Source organism: Trichomycterus rosablanca, chromosome 14, assembly GCF_030014385.1.
Source record: "Trichomycterus rosablanca isolate fTriRos1 chromosome 14, fTriRos1.hap1, whole genome shotgun sequence".
Classification (NCBI taxonomy): domain Eukaryota; kingdom Metazoa; phylum Chordata; class Actinopteri; order Siluriformes; family Trichomycteridae; genus Trichomycterus; species Trichomycterus rosablanca.
In genome coordinates this window covers 15014680-15036002 of record NC_086001.1, presented here as the reverse complement: position 1 = coordinate 15036002, position 21323 = coordinate 15014680, and the positions used below count along the sequence as shown (strand labels likewise).

General features: G+C 37.9%; 1 protein-coding gene across 9 annotated transcripts in view; it reads right to left on the bottom strand.

The window, feature by feature from the left end:
- The window catches only part of LOC134326609 (RAS guanyl-releasing protein 2-like), an 84447-nt gene extending 69400 nt beyond the window's left edge, over positions 1 to 15047 (bottom strand). For all 9 annotated transcript variants that reach the window (XR_010014543.1, XR_010014542.1, XR_010014546.1 and 6 more), the window contains exon 1: positions 14838 to 15047. The gene's annotated coding sequence lies outside the window, so the exon portion shown is untranslated. The remainder of the gene's footprint in view (positions 1 to 14837) is intronic.
- Between the last annotated feature and the right edge of the window lie 6276 nt (positions 15048 to 21323).

The following is a 21323-nucleotide window of genomic DNA, read 5'->3' as shown; positions in this document are numbered from 1 at the left end:
CCAGACCTCCTAAAGGAAACCTACACAGACATGCGGGGAGAACAAACAAGATGCAAACTCTACACAGAAAGGACCTGGACCGCTACACCGGGGAATCAAACCCTGGACCTTCTTGCTGTGAGGCGACAGTGCTACCCACTTTGCCACCATGCCTTCCTTATTGTGAAATCTGCTATGTCTGAATTATATATACAAAAAAAACCAACTAGCACTCAGTTATAGAGTTTGTGTCTCTTTTCAACTCAATCAGCTGCTTTTAATAAACAACAACAAGCTTCCAACACTAACTAGATACTAGATAACAACACGACACTTTCTGGCATTGACCTTTCAATAAAGCTAAAGTTCGGACTGGGAAGTCCGATTTAAAAGCTCAATTCTAGCTTGATTTAGTTATTTCAAAACAACTTTGTGAGGTCAATGTCCTGTGTCCTGAAAATCCAACTGCATTTGCTCATTTGTCTGACCTGCTGGCTGACCAATCTGGCTGATCATGTGCAACAAATTTAAAGTAATCTTCCTTCCTTCCTCATTATTCAGTTCAACTTTTGCAATGCTTTAAAATACCATGTTCAAGTGTGAGTACTACGTAATTTGGGTTTGAAAGCCATTATATGGCAGAACTGTTTTTTAATTAGCTATTGAGAAATAATCAAGGTCATGTTTCGCTTGGTATAATCTGGCAGTTTGATTTTTCTTCCAGACCTTGGCAACGAGATCACGGTTTCATCTTTTTGAACATCAAGAAAAAAATTGCTTTAAAATGGCTTTAAGTTACATTTGTGACTCATGATTTATTCCTTTTAAGAATAATACTGAGCTTTCAATAATTTTCCATTTTAATGTGTGTCTAATATAAGCAGTTAAACAATCCTTATTTACATAGACAGTGTCCAATAGTCCAAATTAACTACCAAGAAATTAGGTGGCCATAGAACAAAGTTAAATGACATTATAGATCATTTTACCTCAACAGATTATTAATCTAATACTGTAAATGCTTTAGGTGTAGTCTAGCAGTTAAGGTACTAGTAATCAAAAGGTCGTTGGTTCAAGCCCCACTGCTGCCAGGTTGCAAGTTGTTGGGCCCTTGAGCAAGGTCCTTAACCCTCAATTGCTTAGACAATATACTGCCACAGTAATGTAAGTCGCTTTGGATAAAAGTGTCTGCTAAATGCCAAAAATGTAAATTAAATGTACTGTCAATGTATTTTTATTTTTTTAAGGTTAGCTTAGGCCCAGATATTGTCATAAAATTAGTTTTGGACAAAGGAAATGTTCCAATCAGTGTGAGTTTAGCTGCCACTGCTGGGCCCTTCAATTGCTCGAATTGTACTCAGTTCATTCAAATTATTCTCCAGGCCACCCGAGAGCACAGAGGTCCCTGCTGAGTCTGGTTCCTCTCAAGGTTTCATCCTGTCATTTTAAGGGAGTTTTTCTTCGTCACTGTCATCCTTGGCTTGATTAGCAGGGGGTTTTTGGTCTGTAAAGTTGTTTTGAGACAGTGTCTGTTGTAAAATGCACTATACAAATAAATGTGACGACTTGAGTAATTATAAAAGTTGTTTTGAATAAAAGTGTTTGCAAAATGCAGCAAATGTTGCATTAAATTATTAAAAACCCAAGACCTTGCTATACATACACACATGCCCCTTATATTGTATGTAAAGTTTTGACTTCAGGTATTTGACTAAAACTGGCTAAAATGTTGCACTGTGATTGATTTCTTCTCCATTTATAAGGAAATGCATTCACTCCGCTCATCATGTGTGGTACCTTGAATGGCAGTATGGTGGTAAAGCTGCTGTTGCTTGGTGACACAGACTTACTGCATCGATCCCCGTGCATGTGGACTGCGCATGTATGCCACTGAGCATCATGGCTAATGATTATCCCATTCAAACTGCTCCCACTAACGGCATCAGACTTGACAAACCCACTGCATGCTGATTGAATTCACTATTTGGCAGTTCTAGTGCAACCCACAGGGCACGTAAATGATATCACTTCAACTGCTTACTGCACACAACAGACTGCTATCTAAATAGCTCTGCTGCATACAAAACACACACACAAACACACACACACACACACACACTACACACTGTTTTCCTGAACCATAAATTACCTTTCAATTTATTAAGAATTTAATAGAACCTGGGCATTGAATTTCTGCTCATAATAATTGAGACTCTAGGTTTATAGAGGATGTAGCAAAGACAAACATTAATTATAGACAGAATCAATATTGGCACTGAGAGGACATCATACCCAGTGGTACTGAGACATCACTCATGATTATATACACAGCAGTAATGAATGTCCTGTCTATAGCAGTCTAAATTCGCTTAATATTCCTTATCAAAGTGCCTGGGTGCTATCAAAGCATTCTATTACGCTAGTCTAGGGTATCTGTGCCTTTTTCCCAGTGTGTACTGGTGAAACAGTAAGCCTTTTCAGAAAACACTGGGGTTAAGGTGTACACACACATTTACCCGCATACACAGCATGCATACACAGCATGTATTGCTGGGTGCATGTGAGTTTCCTGTTTCAGATGAATTTAGGCTGCTAAAGTAACCCCATCTTTGATGAAGACTATTTTAAGCATGTATCATTGTGTGGTTGTGTGTGTGTGTGTGTGGTTGTGTGTATGTGTGTGTGTGTGTGAAGGGGGAGGGCTTCCTTCAGCAATATCTCACGGATGCAGCACAAAGCTGGCGTTTACAGATTACACTCATTCTCTGGATGAGGGGACTGACCTAGCATGCCAGTGCATACAGATGTGTTTGTGTATTTGTGTGTGTGTGTGCGTATGTGCTAATGCAGTCAGTGGAAAACTAATTTGGATGGTTTCCAAAAAGTAGCCAATAATTCATCAATGCCAGTGTGTCTTTTTTAGCATGACAATGTGGAAAAAAAGCATTTACAACATGTGGAGTTACGGGTACAGATCTGAAACATGGGTGTAACTTTTGGAAAGAAGCTTCCTGTTCGGTTATGCTACTGTTGCAGACAAAAAACAAGGGCATAAAGCACGCCGGAAATTGTGTGTGTGAGTATGTGTGCATTTGTGAGAGTAATGAGAAGTAACAGCTTGGGGAACATTACAGTGTCAAATGCAGTTGACTCAGCAACCATCAATACATGTACACCGATCAGTCATAACAATAAACCACCTCGTTTCTAGACTAGCTGTCTATTTTATCAGCTCCACTTACCATAGAGAAGCACTTTGTAGCTCTACAATTACTGACTGTAGTCCATCTGTTTCTCTACATGCTTTTTTAACCTCATTTTATTCTGTTCTTCAAAGGTCAGGACCCCCACAGGACCACCACAGAGCAGGTATTATTTAGGTGGTGGATGATTCTCAGCACTGCAGTGACACTGACATGGTGGTGGTGTGTTAGTGTGTGATGTGCTGGTATGAGTGGATCAGACACAGCAGCGCTGCTGGAGTTTTTAAATACCGTGTCCACTCACTGTCCACTCTATTAGACACTCCTACCTAGTTGGTCCACCTTGTAGATGTAAAGTCAGAGACGATCGCTCATCTATTGCTGCTGTTTGAGTTGGTCATCTTCTAGACCTTCATCAGTGGTCACAGGATGCTGCCCACAGGGCGCTGTTGGCTGGATATTTTTGGTTGGTGGACTATTCTCAGTCCAGCAGTGACAGTGAGGTGTTTAAAAACTCCAGCAGCGCTGCTGTGTCTGATCCACTCATACCAGCACAACAGACCACCATGTCAGTGTCATTGCAGTGCTGAGAATGATCCACCACCCAAATTATACCTACTCTGTAGTGGTCCTGTGGGGGATAAAATGGACAGTGAGTGTAGAAACAAGGAGCTGGTTTTAATGTTATGGCTGATCGGTGTGTAGCTAATCATGTCTTTGTAGAAGCCAGACCTGGTATTAGCACAGCTGAGTATTAAACCCAGATTTCAGTGGTGATGGGCTAGCGTAATGAATGGTTGCACCACCCAAGTGTTACATCTAAAAATTAAACAAATATAAAATAATAGCAAATAATAATAAGTTATAACTATAAAATACATTTGTTTCAAATCTAAAAAAAATCACATTTTGCCCTGCAAACTCTATAGTCCATAGTCACATCACATTTTAAGTTATTTAAGCTTTTTCACACATTACACATCACCACCCCAGTCGCCCAAAACCTCAAAATGTATTGTGCTGACAAGATCTCTTTGCCTGCACTATATGATTACATCTCACCATTACAAACCTCAGAGTTTTACTGTATGCTAAGCAAACACATCGTTTTTAACTTCATCTCTGTACCTGCTCAAACAGCTTGTTTGTTTACATTCCTTTTCCTTTGGAATTTTAAACTGGTGAAGCGATCTGACTGATATACTGCTGTGTAAACCCTCAGATATTCTGTATCTCAGCTACCTATATGCAACCTATAAATAACATATAAATAATGTTGGACCAGTCGGCATCTCTGTAGAGGCTGGGAGAGGGAAAGCTACAGGGAAATAACTACTATTATATCTAATTATATATAAATTTGATACACGTTGAGAGAAAAAAATGTAAGATATTGGGATGATAATCAATGCTCACATCAGTAAAAAATTAAAAATGAGAAAGTGAAACGATAAGAAACAGGCTCAGAGTGAAATTCTGCTTTGTCTCGTTATACACAAACACTTTCAGTTCCTGTAAACAAGAACACTACACATTGGGTGGCTAAGTGGGTAGCACTGTCGCCTCACAGCAAGAAGGTCCTGGGTTCAATCCCCAGGTGGGGCGGTCCAGGTCCTTTCTGTGTGCAGTTTGCATGTTCTCCCCGTGTCTGTGTGGGTTTCCTCCGGGTGCTCCGGTTTCCTCCCACAGTCCAAAGACATGCAAGTGAGGTAATTTGGAAATACTAAATTGTCCATGACCATGTCCATGTGTTCGATATAATCTTGTGAACTGATGAACCTTGTGTAATGAGTAACTACCGTTCCTGTCATGAATGTAACCAAAGCGTAAAACAAGACGTTAAAATCCTAATAAACAAACACTACACGTTATACCCAGCAAATTATTAAAGCAGAATTTAAATGTAGTTTGTAGCAAAGAATTTTTACACAAACACAATGTCTGGAACATCTGGAACATTTTGTAACATGCAATAAATAACCAACTTAGTAATAGTCTGTATATATAAAATTCTGCAAAAATAAACATAAACTACTGCAACACACTTTGATGCACAAGCTAAGCAAACTTCTTCTAATGCACAACATGGGTGGAAAATGACCCATATTCATTTCCTATGTTATTTCATGTATTACTGAGTATCTTTTTGGTATATACAGCGGGGAAAATAAGTATTGAACACTAACATTTTTCTCAGGAAATATATTTCTGATGGGGTTATTGACATGAAATTTTCACCGGATGTCGGTAACAACCCAAATATTTCACACATACAAAGAAATCATAACAAATAAATCCATAAATTAAGTTATGTTTAATAAAGTGGAATGACACAGGGAAAAAGTATTGAACACATGAAGAAAAGGAGGTGCAAAAAGGGATGGAAAGCCAAAGCACCAGCTGAAATCTGTACTTATTTAGAAAGCAATCCTGCCCCTATCAGTGCAAATTAATATCAGCTGGTTTAGTCCTAATTGTTGGCCTATATAAACATTTTTTATCACCAAGTTGTCACACAAGAAGCATCTTGTGATGGGTAAAAGCAAAGAGCTCGCTCAAGACCTTCGAAACCTTATTGTTGCAAAACATACTGATGGTATTGGTTACAGACGTATTTCTAAACTTCTGAATGTTCCAGTAAGCACCATTGGAACCATTACTCAGAAGCAGAAAGAACATAATTGTACCATAAACCATGACCAGGTGCTCCTTGCAATATTTCTGACAGAGGAGTTAAAAGAATAATCAGAAGAGTTGTCCAAGAGCCAAGGACCACTTGCGGAGAGCTTCAGAAAGACCTGGAATTAGCAGATACTCTTCTTACAAGGAAACAATGAGTAATGCACTTAACCACCATGGCCTCTATGCACGCTCACCGTGCAAGACTCCATTGCTGTAGAAAAAGCTTGTTTAAAGTTTGCTGCACAACATGTGGGCAAGCCTATAAAATACTGGGAGAATATAGTCTGGTCAAATAAGACCAAAATTAAACTCTTTGGGTGTCATAGCACACACCATGTTTGGAGGGGAAATAGAACTGCACATCACCCTAATAACACCATACCAACAGTGAAGTTTGGAGGTGGGAAGATCATGGTGTGGGGCTGTTTCTCAGCATATGGTGCTGGCAGACTTCATTTAATTGAAGAAAGGATGAATGGAGAAATGTACCGAGACATTCCTGATAAGAATCTGGTGCCATCTACCAGGATGCTGAAGATGAAACAAGGATGGACATTTCAACTAGACAATGATCCCAAACACACAGCCAGGGAAACTCTTAAATGGTTTCAGAGAAAGAAAATAAAGCTGCTAGAATGTCCCAGTCAATCACCCGACTTGAATCTAATTAAAAATCTATGGAAAGAACTGAAGATCAGAGTTCACAGAAGAGGCCGCCTGAACCTTCAAGATTTGTCTGGAAGAATGGGCCAAAAATACACCTGAACAATACATGCAACTAGTTTCTCCATACAAAAGGCGTCTTAAAGCTGTCATTACCAACAAAGGCTTTTCTACTAAATATTAAAGAAATTTCAGTAAGCGTGTTCAATACTTTTTCCCTGTGTCATTCCACTTTATTAAACATAACTTAATTTATGGATTTATTTGTTATGATTTCTTTGTATGTGTTGATTATTTGGGTTGTTACCGACATCCGGTGAAAATTTTATGTCAATAACCCCATCAGAAATCATTTCATCATGAAAGCTTGAATGATGAAATTAATTTATTGCAAAGATATAGAAAATAAAAACTCAGTCGGGTCACTTTTGACCCAGGTTGTGCATCAAAGGGTTAAGACAGAGTTTTATTCGCCTTTCCTATTATTTATAGTTTTTAATCATTTGGTAACTAAGGATACAAAATCGTTACACACCAACCCCCCCGCTTGTACTCCACCTCTGTACAGGCACCTCAGGCAACTAACCAGAGTCCTTACACAGCATCAAAGTCCGTGAAGACCTTGTAGTCTGTTTTTTTTCCACCCAGCAGACTTTAGTGGCTAATTTTGTCTGGTGCAGGTACTGCCAATTGTGCCTGCTAAGGGATGCCAGATGATTGGTAGCAAAGTTGGGATTCGAACTTGGGGAGTTCAGAATCCCAGCGCTGGTGTGCTAGAGCATTGTTCCAAAATGCCAACTTTAAAGCAGATTTTTTTGCCTATTCTTGCTTGAAGATACAAGGTGATACAAGATACAAGGTTGCACTGTATAGCAGCAGGCAATGGGTCCTCAGGATCCAGACTCAATCCTTGCCACAGGTCACTGTAAAGAGTAGATATTTTCTTTCTGTGTCTATGAAGATTTCTTCCCACCTCCAAAAATACACAAACTATGTACTGACTGCTCTAAATTACCCCTAGGTATGAAAAAGTGGCTTGCACTGGGCTGGAATTTTAATGTTTCAGAGTAAGCTTAAATTATTATGCCAGCCATGGACATAATGAAGCCGTTATTAAAGCTAAATGAACATTATAACATGACCATAATGAAGCTGCCTCAGATAAAACACTCCAAATACTGAAAATATTCCAGCAAAGGAACTTTCCAGCGGTCACTTATTTACACTAAAAACACCTACAGCTGTAAAACAGTGGTGTGTCATCCTGTAACACCATCAGTGGGACTGTTTCCTGTTTACCAGCCATTTTAACACAGGACTTGGAGAGGTCAGAGGCTGAGCGTGGCTTCCTGTGTTTTGACTGTTATGGTGCCAGAGATAAGCCGAGTCTCCATTCACAAGATCAGGAAGGGCGTAATTCTAAACATAGCCCGCTGCTGAATTTGCATGTTCATCTCTTTTACTGTGTAACTAATGCCAGTATGGTACATGAGATAAAGGAACATTGGAAGTTTAGTCAGATGAACGCTTGTATAATTTCAACATAATGTGCCAGACATTTTTTAGGTTTCCTAAAAGTAAACACAGTTAGTGTTGGTAGCCAAGAAGATATGGTAAAATTAACTATGTAACAAAAAAAATGAAATGGAAAACTTGGACGTTTGATTAGATGTGTAACATTTGAAAAGTATTATTTAACAAATGCCATCATGATTTATGTAATGAGATGATGCAGAGACCTTTTAGCCACTTTGCATTGTTGGAAAGTTTTATTGAAGTGATGTTTCAACATTAACTTAACAGAGCTACAGTATAGTTCAACCAAATTATACATTTCATTTTGTGGACTAAATGATTGAGTAAGGAGTCAGTTGGTGTTTGACTATGCTTCTCAATATACCAAATGATCATTTGTGACTTTTATCTGCCGTTTATTTTAATTGTCATTGTCTAATATTCGATTTTGACATGTCGAACTTGACATAGAGGCAAAAAAAAGGAATTTGAAAGAGGGCAAATACTTTTTCATAGCACTGTACTTCCAGAGCCTATATCTGCAATTTTTACACATAATAACTTTTAAACTTATAAAGATTCATAAATAAATACATAAACCCTGCTTCTGAAACAGCTGGACAATTTTGTAAAATGCAATAAAAGCAAGAACCTGTGATTTGTCGATTCGCTTGAACCTTTATTTAACTGACAAAGTCCAAATAAATTATTTTTAATGTTATTGTTGACCAACTTAAATATATGTTTTGAATATAAACAAATTCAGACACTCAAAGACACTCCCAACACTCAAAAAAGTTGGTACAGGCAAAATAAAACTTTAAAGAAACTTTAAGCAAAGCCATTTTAAAACATTCCACAATTAGGGGTAACAGTTGGTACAATTGGTAACAGTTAAGGGTATCATGATTGGGCATTAGGAGGATCCACAAAAATGGGTCATGGCTCACAACTTTGTGCCAAATTTCATTAAATAATTGTCAATCAGTCCAAAAAGAACATTTCTCAGCACAAAAACAGCTAATAATTTTGTATTTCACCATCAACCGTACATGCCTGTAAACAACTAATAAAAGTGCACAAACTTGAAACCCTCAGACAACATTTCATGAGATACCATCATGCTACTGTAATAAATAAAGCCAAATGGGTTCTGATCTACCTCAGAAAACCACTGTCACTTAACACAGTCTACCTCTGCATCAAGAAATGCAACCTGTAACTGTGACTTAAAGAGAAAGCCATACAACACGTTATTTGTGTTCTTAAATAACATATCGTGATGATTCCACATTTTTCCTTCACTGTGGGTTTGGTGTTCCTGAGATGATATAGGAACTGCTTCTTTCCTCAACCACGATGATTTGAATATTGCTAAAGAGTTTCATTTTTGTGACTAAAAGCTGTCATTTCAGACAGAGCAGAGGGGTTTTATGTGAAGTGTTTTTGTATGATTGTTGCTCTCGCTGCTTTTAAGTCATCTGGTAACATGGGTGTCCAATTTAACTTTAATATTAATTAACATTTTCAGATCTAAATATCCCAGATTCAGTCTAAAGATCTGATACAGCTGTCACAAATACGTAGATTCAACCTGCCATCACCAAGAACTTTTTTTTGTGACGACTGTACCAGATGTTTAGATTGAATCTTGTATCCTAAGATTTAAAATTTTAATTCATATTCAAGTTGTGAATTGGACAGCCATGTTGTTGAGTCCTAGATTCATTCTCAGTCCCATTAGCTTTTATTTCCACAGATCGCCAGAGACAAGCAGAGCAAATTGTTCACCCAAATCCAATAAAATATCACTGACCATGCAGAGTGAGCATGATCCTATTTAAAACCAAGTCAGTTACTACAATTGATATTTTTTACTAACAAGTTCAAGTGGGTAGCACTGTCACCTCACAGCAAGAAGGTCCTGGGTTCAATCCCCAGGTGGGGCGTTCTGGGTCTTTTCTGTGTGGAGTTTGTATGTTCTCCCCATGTCTATGTGGGTTTACTCCGGGTGCTCCGGTTTCCTCCCACAGTCCAAAGACGTGCAAGTGAGGTGAATTGGAAATATTAAATTGTCCATGACTGTGTAATATTCTTGTGAACTGATGAATCTTATGTAATGAGTAACTACCGTTCCTGTCATGAATGTAACCAAAGCGTAAAACAAGACGTTAAAATCCTAATAAACAAACTAAGTTCATTCACAATGAGGAAGCACAGCAACCGAATTAACCTGGCCCACTTTAGCATGATAAATTAGAAAATGTGCAAAGACGATACCAACTCAGGCTAATAATGGGCAATAATAATATAGAAGTAGTAGGGATGAAAAGGGGGGGTGGTATGTCACCTGGTTCTCATATTATACTCAAAAATGTAATTACAGAGATGTCAGGTTAATACGTCGTCAGTCTGCCATATCTTGGACACACTGACCTAATGTGGTAACTCTACATGTGGGACCTCATCTCGGTTCCTAATGAGAGACATTTTTTCTTCCATCCTCACATACGGATTCATTAGCACTGAGGTCTTGAATGATTTCCCCCTGCTGTTCAGGGCCACCTCTCTGCAGTGTTTCTGGAACACTGCAGCTGGAGTGAAGGTGTTCCTGACTTGCTCCTATTATACAGACTTGCAGTAAATATAAATCAGAAAGTCTCAGATTGACTGCAATTACACCCACTTTTACATCTATAGAAGTGTTACAGCAACTCACTAAATTACCCATTCTGCACCAATCTGTGTAATGAAGCTCGCAGTAATTGCTTTTCTTTGTTAGCACACTCCTACGCCTGTCTTTATATGTCTTTCGCTCTTAAATTTCAATTGATTTTTCTTTCTGCCTGTACTAACAATATTCCCAGTTGGACCCCAAATGTTTACCAAACGTGAAGTCTGTAAACATTCCAATAAGAACGAGATGCAAGCACGAATTTCTGCTTGTCTTAAACTGGCTAAAAGGAATAATGTGTGATTGCATGATTGCAAAAGAGTGTGTATAGATTTATTTGGGCCAGTCAGATATTCACATTTGGTGTTGGTAGACAGGGTTATTATATCCATACCAAAAACACACACATATAAATATTTAATGTATTTAAATAACCACCTCCTTTTTTTCTACACTCACTGCCCATTTTATCAGCTCCACTTACCATATAGAAGCACTTTGTAGTACAATTACTGACTGTAGTCCATCTGTTTCTCTGCATGCTTTGTTCAGTCTGCTTTCACCCTGTTCTTTATTGTCAGGACCACCACAGAGCAGGTATTATTTAGGTGGTGGATCATTCTCACTGACATATTGGTGGTGTGTTAGTGTGTGATGTGCTGGTATGAGTGGAATCAGACACAGCAGCGCTGCTGGAGTTTTTAAATTCCGTGTCCACTCACTGGCCACTCTATTAGACACTCCTACCTAGTTGGTCCACCTTGTAAATGTAAAGTCAGAGACGATCGCTCATCTATTGCTGCTGTTTAAGTTGGTCATCTTCTAGACCTTCATCAGTGGTCACAGGACGCTGCCCACGGGGCGCTGTTGGCTGGATATTTTTGGATGGTGGACTATTCTCAGTCCAGCAGTGACAGTGAGGTGTTTAAAAACTCCATCAGCACTGTTGTGTCTAATCCACTCATACCAGCACAACACACACTAACACACCACCACCATGTCAGTGTCACTGCAGTGCTGAGAATCATCCACCACCTAAATAATACCTGCTCTGTGGTGGTCCTGTGGGGGTCCTGACCATTCAAGAACAGCATGAAAGGGTAACAAAGCATGAAGAGAAACAGATGGACTACAGTCAGTAATTGTGGAACTACAAAGTTCTTCTATATGGTAAGTGGAGCTGATCAAATGGACAATGAGTGTAGAAACAAGGAGGTGGTTTTAATGTTATGGCTGATCAGTATATATAAAATTTAATGTATGGTCCAAGAAGAAGGCATCAATGAGAAGACTTAAAGAAAACCTACAAACTAAGACAGAAACAAAGAACTCACAACCTACCCAAGACATACCATTATGAACAACAACGAACAACAACATCACAATAATGAAACAAGTAGAACCTAATAAAAAACTAAGATTAGATAAATGATGATGAGCCGAATTTCAGGAGACTTAACCAGGTAACAAAAGTACAAACATTTATTATAACTAAAAGAAAATAAATAACTGGGCAAAACCATAAACAGAAACTTTGAAAAACTGACTTTGTTTAAAATCTACATTGGGCATGCTGGGGTCATTTATGGTGTTTATGTCCATCTTATAGTTCTACATTACTGCAGTTTTTACTACATTACAGTGTTTTCATAAAATAAAGTATAAAGACTTTGTTTACATGAAACTCTATGATGTGTTTTATGAGCTTACTGTTCATCTGTTAACTACTGACAAATGATGGCCAATTATCAACATTACAACATTACAGTTATAATAAATTTTTTAATAAATTGGTGTACATGCCAGAAATACAGAAGACACTAGTGATTCTGGAGTCCAGGACTGAGTCTGAAACAGAGGGCGGATACCTTTATGCCAACACTGCATTACCGGTCAGTGTACAAAGGCAAAGACTAGATAGCTACACAGTAATAAATGATGTTTCTGTTTTTCTTAGCAAATCAATTATTTGTTAATTTGAGAAACATGCTGGTAAACAAAATAAGAATACACACTGAGCACAGTGGCACTAGATCACAGAACAACATGTGCTCACATAATCACTCAAACTTGGGGTTAATTAAGGGCAGCCAATTCACCAGCTACATGTTTTGGAAGAGGAAAGAAAATTGCCATACTCAAGATAAAACATTCAGACTCCAGACAGATAATGAATATGACACGGTGAGAATCATCCCCATGTTCCAAATACAAAGCTGTGCAGCAGTTTTTATACTAACTGCACCACCATAAATAAATTACTTGCATTAACAGAACAAAAATTGCAAAAAATGAAAGAATTTTAAATGTTACTAGTAAATAAATACTACAGCCGAAGCTATTTGAAGGTAACTTAAAATTGGACTAGTTACTAAATATACAGAATATTTCAAATGTAGACCACAAAAAGAGCTCAGCAGTTTTAATATAAAGCCTGTAATGTTATTCCATGTAAAGAACAACAATCATGTCAAACGATTTTCTTATTTTCTTGACCACTGTATATTTACTACACTAAATGCTTTTGAATAATTAAAGGAGACATTTTAAGAGCGCTTAGGTAAAAACACAACATTAAAAAAAAATTACATTTCATTTTATTTAAGTAATAATTTTTTAAGCACATATACAGTATTACCCTTGAGAAAATGTAATTGATGTAATTGAAATGCCTTCTTAATTAATGACTGGTTGCACCATCTTTACTAGCAATTATTTCCACTAAATGATTTCATTAATTTACTATTTGTCAATATAAATTGATGTGGCTGAATGTCAGCTCACTCTTCCTTACATAACTGCTTCATGTTGGACAAATTTAACTATGCTACTCTAAAACGTCTGTATTTTTGGATCATTTTCCAGCTTCAGAACAGTATTGCACCTCAGCTTCAGCTCATGGACACATGACCTTACATCATAACAACAAAGCACCCCAACGCAATCTGTGTTTACACTAATAATTAAAGTGCTACGTTTACTGCTGGTATAATCATTTTTTATAAAAAAATTAGAACTGCTTAGTAACAGACAATAAGACTAGGTCTTGACTGTGCAGCTTCGAATACACATTACACAGACAAAAGTACTAGGACACCCCTTCTATTTATTGAATTCATGGTTTTCGGCCACAGCAATTTCTAACAGGTGTAATAAATCGATTATAAAAAGGAAATTATGTGCTTCCAACTTTTTGGAGCAACAGTCTAGGGAAGGCCCTTTCCTGTTCTAGCATTACTGTGACCCTGTGCACTACAGTAGCCTGCTCGCAGTCCTGACCCCATCCCCACTGAACAGCTTTGAAATAAACTGATACATCAATTAAGGCTTTCTTGATCAACATCAGTGCTCAGCCATACACATACAACTCTTTTGGCTAAATGGCCACAAATTCCCACAGGCATACTTCAAAGTCTTGTGAGAAGCCTTCTCTGAGGAGTTAATGTTGCTATAGCCGAAAAGATCACATAGAGGTCACTTGATTTCAAAAGCATTTGATTTTGAAACGGGATACAAGCTCATCATGTCAGGTGTCCAAATACTTTCGAGCTTATAGTGCATGCAAACGCTTGACTTCAACCTTAAATTGTTTGGTGCCAAAACTGACATGGTTATTTTTGACTTATTTCTGGGTGCCAGTATGAAAGCGTTCAGTGATGCTGCAGGGCTGCTGCAGCAGATGTGCCAGAGATGTGGCACGTCTCGACTTTAATCTAAAATAAAGCATGGCTTCAAGGTGGGGAAACTTAAAATTCAAGTCTGACCAAGTTTGAACATGAAGACATACGAGCGTGTCTGTGCATTCCTGGGATGTTTTTCCTTATACTGAAGTGCGCAGTTCCCTTTATATCTATGTGTATTTATTTGGGGTTAATTCAGTACTGGAGATTTTGAGATTGTGATGCAAAGAGATAAAACTATTGATTGCGCAACATGAGCAAACGAATCAATGAATCAAACTTAAAATGCCAATGAAGAGATGAATACATTGCACTGCAATACATGGATTCATGTGCGATCTCCAGTAAAAACAATACGCACTCACATGCATGCATGCATATGCAATTCACTAAACCATTGCATACATTCACATGTATTGATTTAAGTTCATGCATTCTTACCTCCAAACTTTGCAGAAGCCAGTTACAATACAGGAATCTCTTCCACTAAAGACTTTGCGATCAGAACATCACTCCAGTGCTCCACATGTCCTCAGTAGCAGGGACCATGTCAGTTCCCGGTGTGGTTCGGGTGAACGTTGAGTACTGACTGGTAATCAATGTGTTTCTGTTCTCTTTAACTCTCTCTTCGTCACTACACTGCCGACTGGTGCCTGGTACTGCAAATATTGAAAGCTGCGCCTGGGTGTCTGCTCTGCAGTGTTGTTGCGCTTCCATGCTCCGCCTGCAGGGGCCGCAAAAACACAACAGAACTGCTTATGATGGGTTGCCAGATTGAAAGACTAAGCACCCTGTTGGAATAAAGAAGGTTTCTTATCTTATATTGACTAGTACGACCTCTATATTTAGACATGACCTCCACCATAACAAAAACCCTACATAATTCACGGCCGTGAAAATCGCGTCACGGACCGTGAAATGAGCCGTTTTCCGTGTAATATGCAATTTGCTGAGAAATTCAAAATTCAAGGTTTGTGTTTAGCAATTTGACATTTTTTATTTGCATCGCATATAAAATATGAGTCGAAATACGCAATACAAGGTGGTCCTAGCAATCGTACGGCATACGGTGTAACAGATTTTTTTGTGGTGAAGTGTGCTGACAATGTTTGATGTATGTGTTTACGTCTTGAGTGTTTTTTGTCCCTTTGGGGATTTCATAATCAATGCAAAAGTGTGTCTCTCTACACACATGATCATCTGTCTGTAGTCTGTGCTGCACCTCAGTTTGTCTATGTACAGTTTATTTATTTCTTTATAAAAAAGAGCAAACTCTAAAGACTTGATTACATTACCAATCGGTTAGACAAAATGTCCAACATGTCGAAGTCTAAAGCAGCTAAAAACACGACTTTGATAACTGAGTTTGGAAAACCGATTATGTGGATGCAGAGTGGGGTGAACACAGACATCATTCAATGTATAAGTGTAATTTAATGACTGCCATAAAATGTGGCCCTTTTCTTAAAAAATTTGTGAAATCTGCGATTTTTAAAAAAGAGGTCTGTGAAATGAAGCACATTTTTTCGAGCCTTAACCATAAGCCATATATATTGCGCCGAGGAGCATGCTAGGACGTAAACGAGCGGCCATCCCGACTTCACCCAGGATGCACTAATGTTTATGTGAACCTCCAGCAATGTGTTGAATTCCCAGAATACAGCACATCGCCGGCCATATTGGTGATTAAGAATGTTCAATGATTTGCTATATGTGTAAAATTACTTGCTTTGAACACATAGGGTTTATCTGTGAAACAGTAGATTGTCAGTTGCAGACAGAGGGGTGTTTGCAGAGGTCATCCAGCATTTAAAACACCTTTGCATCGTTTAGTTTCAGGTGTATATTGGCACATCATATGGTAAGATGGTCTAACTCTCTTCCATAAGTATATTTACCATTGTTGGAAAAGACAACTGTGTCTTCCACAAATGAATTATTTTGATAAATCTCTTCAGTGTTGTGTAGCCACTGGTGTAGAGCTTGTACAGAAAAAAGAACACCCTCTCCTGCATTGACATTATGTCAATCTGTATTGACATGATGTCTGAAATGTGTGGGCCCAACTTTACATTCTGATTTTTAGTGGATATATATTTAAAAATACTAATGGCAGCATAGCTTCTTAGCTATAAAACCATCAGTGTACTGCGATCAGGTAAAGCAATCTGGTAATACCACTGCCCTTCTAAAAATCTGGGCAAAGCATACCTACATGTTTCAGATTAGTTCTTACAGTTGCAAAAATGGAAAGGTACATTTTAACCAGTTATTCATCAAGTGGAGATGATAAAAATATTTTCAGGAGAGCTAATGAAACACTATGCAGCCAGGGCTGTACTGTCAAAACCATATACAATTTTATAAATACCATTTTTATTTTATCAGCAAACCTTTAGTGGAACTGTTGTCTGAAAGCACATATACTGTAGATATGAGACACTTAAGTAACAAAGCAGTTATTAATAATTGATATATAATACAATTAAGTTTAATAATTGTGGTAGCCTAGTGGTTAAGGTATTGGGCTAGTAATCCAAAGGTTGCTGGTTCAAGCCCCACTACTGCCAGGCTGCCACTGTTGGCCCTTGAGCAAGGCCCTTAACCCTCAGTTGCTTAGACTGTATATGTAAGTCGCTTTGGACAAAAGCGTCTGCTAAATGCTGGAAATGTAAATGTAAACAGAAAAGAGTGGCTATGATAGTGTACTGTGAAAAAGATCTGTCTGTCTATCTATCTATCTATCTATCTATCTATCTATCTATCTATCTATCTATCTATCTATCTATCTATCTATTCATAGATCTATCTATCTATCTATCTATCTATCTATCTATCTATCTATCTATCTATCTATCTATCCATCCATCCATCCATCCATCCATCCATCCATCCATCCATCCATCCATCCATCCATCCAGTCTTATCTCCAGTGTAATATGTTTTAAAAACCAACATGTGGGTAATAGTATGTAAACTACAGTAAAACATCACAAATAGTAAATTACATTACATGCGTGTATAATAAATTATAAAATACGTACAATCTGATGAAACAAATTTTTTTTTTATTTGGAGGGTACCTGTGTACATTTGAGAACAACCTGGCCCTAATTTTGAATTTGTATTGACACTATTTATCCACCAGATGGCGCCATGGTAGTAAAAATGGATTTAAATTTGCCAACGTCTTTCATCCCAATATTAGTTTAAATCTGTTCATTTACTTAATTTTTACTTATTTATTTTACAAATATTGGCCGTTGTGTATTATATTTTTGGTACTTTTCATGTTGGTTTACACATATCTGTAACGCATTATGTAAACGATCTACTGTATATTCATACATAATTAAAGCTTTACCTTATTTTGGGTGATGGTGGGTCAGGTGCCACCAAAAAATATTAAGTACGGGGAAAATAAATAAATAAAATAACACACATATGTTAAAAAAACACACATAAAAAAAGGTGCACGATTGTTGTTGTTTGCAAGAAATATTTTTACATAGAGTTAACTTATAACAGATTAATAAGGATGTTTTGTTGCTAAAACATATTTATCTTTAGCACATACTAAAAATAGACAAAAATGCTGTTGTAAAAGGTGAAGAGTAGCAGAGAAGCAGCAAAGCTACTACACAATGTGGTTAAAACAGAAATTAGACAAGTGCAACAACATTTCCTATCTCCCATTGCAGCAGAATTATTTGTGCTGCACACCCGTCAACATAACCATAAAGGATAATAAGAAATTTAGTACAAAATCTGGTCAGTCTGTGTTGCTTGTCTTTTTTAAACAAAATAACTGACCTTAATATTAATTTAATGTCAATCAGTCCAAATATGGCAGCACATTTGTTAGTTTCAAAACATATAAATAATAAATAAATAAAGCACATTGTTTGATCTTTCTTTTGATTCCTAGCTTTGTGGACACATGGAAGGAAACAAGGACAAAATTTATGAGACACACTTGTTTATTAAAATGCCTCTCCCTCAACCTGATAACTTCCAATACTTTTCACGCATAATCACAAGTGGGTTTTTTTATTATTATAACTAATATTATGAGTGTGTTTTATATTTATTTGTTTTCTGCTGTGTTGGACGATTTTTATTAGCATGTTTTATTATCAAGACCGTCCATGAAACAGTAAAGTGTTTATCATGTATAGATACAAATGAAATAATGATAATATATGTAATGACAGAGTACAGAGACATGAACTTTGTGCTAGGGAGTGTAGGGTGTAACCAGTGGCGTGACTACAGGGCGACATGAACTCATCCACCAACCTCACTGCCCACCGTTGGCTGCACGTATTATGCATATATTATGGCAAGCCAAAAAAGGAAGTATATAGCAAACAGTGATATACTGTATATATTTATATGAACTGAAATTGTGAATTTGGAAATAGTCATTTAGAATTCTTTTGTAATAATAAAAGAAAGGGCATCTCTAACCTGTGCTGTACAGTCCTGTGATAATCTGTTAAAATAAATCTGAATGTGAGGTGAACTTCTGTTTTGGCTGCTGTCCATTCTAAAGTGATCACTACACCCTAACCCCTCTGAAGGGAACTTCCTCCGAAACTTCTCACTCTAAATAGAAAATAAAAAATAATGCTATTTAAAACTCACTTTCAACTGTATTGTTAAAGCGCTAAAAGTATAATTCAATAGAATGAAAACAACGTCTCATAACTGAACTGAATTGATAAACAACAACTAAGTTTATAAACAAACAAACAAACAAACTAACTAACCGTCGAGTTTTCTGGATTTTTCTCTGAGTAAAAACAGCAATTGAAGCTCGAGCGTTTAAAGCTGCACGTCAGTTTTTTCCTCAGTGGTGCTTTAATAATAGTTGACTTTAATTATTAAGAAATGATTTATAAGCCTCAATTTTAAGTCTTATTAAAGTCAGTTTAAATATAAACACACCGACACATTATTAATTTTATACCAGAAGCCAATTTTCGAAACATGACTTTCCAGAGCAAAGCAAAGCCAACTGTTAAAGCACCCACAGCCGCTACCAAGTCAGGGACCGTCGTAAAAGTACAGAATTAACGTTAAACGTAAACGTTTAGAGATGTTAATAATATTGATTGATCAATTGATCACTTTATTGATCATCCCCGAACGGACAATTATCACAAGCATCACACAACGACACATCAATGTGTTAAAGGAAACAATTTATATATATATATATTGTAGCGTCACCGCTAGGGGGCCGCCACGGGCTTTACCCAGAAGCCCTTGCGGCCATGCTGTCCGTACTTACCGTGGCCGTGTAGCCCAGTGTTGGGGCTGGGGTGGCTATGGTGAGGGCTGGATAGGCAGCCATTATGTTTGTCTGTTGTATGAATGTCTGTGTGTATGAATGAGTGTCTTTCCTAATCCACTGAGTGAACTGCCAAGGGCAGCTCACTCACAGCCCCGACGCTCGCGTGCCACAATATAATAATACATATGTATATATATGTATATATATGTATACTGGTGCTGGTCATAAAATTAGAATATCATGAAAAAGTTGATTTATTTCAGTAATTCCATTCAAGAATCACTTCTTGAATGGAATTACTGAAATGAATCAACTTTTTCAAATTCAACTTGTATATTATATTCATTCATTACACACAGACTGATATATTTCAAATGTTTATTTATTTTAATGTTGATGATTATAACTGACAACTAATGAAAACCCCAAATTCAGTATCTCAGAAAATTAGAATATTACTTAAGACCAATACAAAAAAAAGGATTTTTAGAAATGTTGGCCAACTGAAAAGTATGAACATGAAAAGTATAAGCATGTACAGCACTCAATACTTAGTTGGGGCTCCTTTTGCCTGGATTACTGCAGCAATGCGGCGTGGCATGGAGTCCACCAGTCTGTGGCACTGCTCAGGTGTTATGAGAGCCCAAGTTGCTCTGATAGTGGCCTTCAGCTCTTCTGAATTGTTGGGTCTGGCGTATCGCATCTTCCTCTTCACAATACCCCATAGATTTTCTATGGGGTTAAGGTCAGGCGAGTTTGCTGGCCAATTAAGAACAGGGATACCATGGTCCTTAAACCATGTACTGGTAAGTCCTGTTGGAAAATGAAATCTGCATTTCCATAAAGTTGGTCAGCAGCAGGAAGCATGAAGTGCTCTAAAACTTCCTGGCAGACGGCTGCGTTGACCTTGGACCTCAGAAAACACAGTGGACCAACACCAGCAGATGACATGGCACTCCAAACTATCACTGACTGTGGAAACTTTACACTGGACCTCAAGCAACGTGGATTCTGTGCCTCTCCTCTCTTCCTCCAGACTCTGGGACCTTGATTTCCAAAGGTAATGCAAAATTTACTTTCATCAGAGAACATAACTTTGGACCACTCAGCAGTCCTTTTTGTCTTTAGCCCAGGCGAGACGCTTCTGACGCTGTCTCTTGTTCAAGAGTGGCTTGACACAAGGAATGTGACAGCTGAAACCCATGTCTTGCATACGTCTGTGCGTGGTGGTTCTTGAAGCACTGACTCCAGCTGCAGTCCACTCTTTGTGAATCTCCCCCACATTTTTGAATGGGCTTTGTTTCACAATCCTCTCCAGGGTGCGGTTACCCCTATTGCTAGTACACTTTTTTCTACCACATCTTTTCCTTCCCTTCGCCCCTCTATTAATGTGCTTGGACACAGAGCTCTGTGAACAGCCAGCCTCTTTAGCAATGACCTTTTGTGTCTTGCCCTCCTTGTGCAAGGTGTCAATGGTCGTCTTTTGGACAACTGTCAAGTCAGCAATCTTCCCCATGATTGTGTAGCCTACAGAACTAGACTGAGAGACCATTTAAAGGCCTTTGCAGGTGTTTTGAGTTAATTAGCTGATTAGAGTGTGGCACCACTTGTCTTCAATATTGTACCTT